Genomic DNA, 3,512 nt, shown 5'->3' with positions numbered 1-3,512 from the left:
AGCTTATTTCACATCTCACAGAATGTTCAATAATTTGATGAGTTTTCATGATTTTTCATACACTATTTACAAACAATTTATCAAAAGAACTTCCAATGACGTATTGGCCAACATGTGTTTAATCTTGACTTCATATCACCAAAATATGTCCACCTCCAAATGGATTTTCTGACTCATCCATCTGCACATAGCAGACATATGATTCCCTGTGACAAATCTGCTTACTGGTGCCCAGAGGACATGCTTCTGCACACACGAAACAGTGAAGCTAGCAATAAAAAAAAATCAATGGATGAGACAAAGTCCTAAAGTGTCTTCAACCCTGTGAATCTAAGAAAGTTCTGATTTGGAGTTCCGTGAGACTTCCTGAAGTACAAGTACCCAGTGAACCTTGGATAATGGAATATATAGAAGCACTCCTCAGGAGAGTCTAGAAAGAAATTTTACCAAACTAGGCTCTTTGCCCATGACACTCTGGAGATGAGAGCATTTGATAAATCTTTTCCTCTGGGGAAACCTATCTCCCCTAAAATCATCTTGAAAACGTGAAAGATATTATTTTCAGTGGAGTAGAGATATTTAAACAATGGTTTATTCCTGTCATTTTATTAAAGTCAAACACATGCCACAAATGGCTAATAGAAATGAAGAAAAAGAGCAAAAGACCTTAGGGAAAATTGGGAAAATGTAGGGGAAGTAGAGAGGTGTAGCACGTGGATATTTTCTAGTTAAATGAATTTACAGTAGTAAATACAGGTATCCATTTACATTTTGAATTTATCTTAATTAATTTATTCATTTACTGTGTGTGCATGCATGAGCTGTATTGTGCACGGGGCATTCATGTGAGTGCGCACTTGTATATGTGCACGCAGAGGCCAGAGCAAGACCTTATGTGTTTTCTTTTTAATGCTGTCCACCTTGTTGTCTTGATGTAAGGCTCTCCCACTGGACCTGAAACTCATTATTTTGGCCAGGAAGCTCTCAGCATCTACATCTACATGTCTCTGCCTTTCCTCCAATGTTGGGGTTACAGGAATATATAGCCACATTTGACTTTTTATGTGGGCATAGAATATTAGGTCCTCAGGTCTCACATTTTCAGGAAAAGTACTTTTTATCCACAAAGCCATCTTCCCAGACATCCATATTTTTATATTAGATGCCTAGAGGTGTGTTTTAAAAATTGGAAGTGTAGCAATCATAAATTTGTTTATGTCTAAATTGGAGGGTGTGTTCTTATTTCAAAGAGGGGTAGGATGTCTTCTCTGGGTTATGCTTGGTGACACATACCTGCAATCCTAGAATGTGGAAGGCTAAAGAGGAGACTGTAAATTTGAAATTAGCCTGGCCCTTATATCTATCTCTAACTCTATCTCTATCATATGAGCTTATATCTCAAAAACAAACAGAAAAGCAAACCAAAATATGAGCCTATGTAATCATCCATAATTAATAAACATATACTGCTGATGTATTAGTAGATGCTCACAAAGTTTGCATTCAACTACAGTGGTGGCCTGTGTAAGAAAACCATGAACTCCCTCTGATGGGGCAGAATACAGAAATTTTTTCCCAGAAAGTTTCCTTCCAGAAAGAACTGTGGAAACAATGATAAGGCAATGCATTTGAAACAAGGACATGAAGAGAATGCCTGGTGTGTTCACTTTAGCTGTGTGGGAAAGGGAAAGACCTAGGAGAAATATTCTGGGTCCTTTCACATGACCAATGATAACAATAACACCAAGTATATTCCTTTCCTGTACTTGCATTTTCTTAAGCTAACTCTAAAGTCACTCAATGTATTGTCTGCTTATGTAACACAAATGAGAAATGCTTTTCTAGCATTGGTCTTGACCCCAAAAGCCTTGATCACCTAACTCAGATCTTTGGCATTTCCTCCTGTCTCTGGAGACTTAATCTCCCTGACTTGGGTGGAACCAACTATATTTGAAGCAACTCCAAAATACAAATATAACACTAATTCTAGAGAGAAGTTAAGAAAAAGTAAGCGTGGTGATACTGTATTGAAATATAAAAATAGAAAATTGCCAAGTTTCAACTGTTTTCTATTATTTTAATTAGAAAAAGGATTCCAAAACATTTGGCAGTGACGCTTTATTCTCTTTTTCCATGTAAAACATGAGCACCCATGCTCAAATTGGCTTGCAGATTCAAAAGAAAAAATGTCAAGATCTATTCATGCAGTAGTTCACCATGCAGGGAGTAGGTTCAAAGTCACGGAAGATATTACATATTTCAGGTTAAGCAGCTCTGACCTTTCTGGAATGATAGATGGTTCACAGATCTGTATTGTTCTATACAGTAACCCCTGGCTACATGAGACTGCTGAGTCCATACAGCTAATATAACTCAGGGACTGGATTTCAGTTTTTGTTGTTAACTGTTAATTATTTTCATTTTTTAAAAAAAACTGCCCCTAGAAGCATTGGAGGCGTGGCTGCTGTTCACATATATGCCAGTAGGTGGCAGAAAAGAGAGAGGCTAGGTCTATGCTCAGTGTTCTAAATTGTGAACCTCTGAATGATTAGTAGCCTAACATTCCCTGAAAGAAAGAAAGCCTGAAATGACCACCAGTCAGGCATAGCACAGGCCTGGGGGTGGTCAGAGTGCATCAGTGGGGTATAGCACTCCTGAGACCATACCTGAGACCACCCAAACAGTCAAGATTCTTCATGCACCACTAAGAGAACCAAGTAAGTGATGGAGAAATGGAAGAGAAAGAGAAACAGAAGGATGTGTGCATAATGAAGAAAGACAGAACTGGAAACCTGACGGTAGCGAGGAACAGCTGACGTGAGTAGCTGGTGATGCCACCTGGGATCATGGTGGGGTCCTGGCCTCTGCTGCAACATTTGTGTCCATGGCCCTGCCATAGCAGGAGTCTCTTACCTCTAAAGGTCAGGTGGCACTCCCTGGTCTGGGTTGTTGTCCCAGGACTTGTTGATATCTGGGGCTGTGCAGAACTGCTCATACCCCTCACATGGATAGGATAGTTGGCTTTAGGGGCATGAGAACAGGAGAGCTGACACTCCTCACCCGCCCCAGCTGCTGTACATAGGAGAGCTTGCCTTGTACCTCAGCTGCATCAGCACTCAGGAGAGTGGGGCCAACACCTTGTCTGGGCAGCAAAGCAGAGCTGTCCCTGGATGTGGGAGTTGTAGGTGAGCAGGTCCGAGGGCATAAGTGCCACAGAGCCAGCCCTGCCTCTTGTCTTCTAGGTAGCAGTGCAGTCAAGAGAGAGAAGCCCTCCTCACTTCCCTTGTCCTTCACTATCTATGGCAGGAAGGAGAGCTTATCTAAGAGTCATGAGAGTGGGAGAACTGTGCCTGTCCTTCATGGGCTGTAACACTTGCCTGGGCAACAAGGTAGAGATGGCCCTGGTTGTGGGGTATGGGTGAGCTGGCCATGAGTGTGAGAGAGCAGGAGAGCTGGAGGGCTGGTGGGCTGACCAGCTCAGATTCCTTTGATACCTCAGTTATCAGATCCAA

The 3,512-nt window shown here is 41.6% G+C and overlaps 1 non-coding gene across 1 annotated transcript; it reads left to right on the top strand.

Annotated features, from left to right (window-relative positions):
• The first annotated feature begins 2,433 nt into the window (after nucleotides 1–2,433).
• LOC120101291 (small nucleolar RNA SNORA17) lies at nucleotides 2,434–2,564 on the top strand. The gene has a single exon (XR_005501666.1). It is a non-coding gene; the product is annotated as a small nucleolar RNA SNORA17 (small nucleolar RNA).
• Nucleotides 2,565–3,512: the final 948 nt, after the last annotated feature.

This window comes from Rattus norvegicus, chromosome 2 (assembly GCF_036323735.1).
Source record: "Rattus norvegicus strain BN/NHsdMcwi chromosome 2, GRCr8, whole genome shotgun sequence".
Taxonomy (NCBI): domain Eukaryota; kingdom Metazoa; phylum Chordata; class Mammalia; order Rodentia; family Muridae; genus Rattus; species Rattus norvegicus.
The sequence above is the reverse complement of the archived record's forward strand: the minus strand, read 5'-3'. Positions and strand labels throughout refer to the sequence as shown.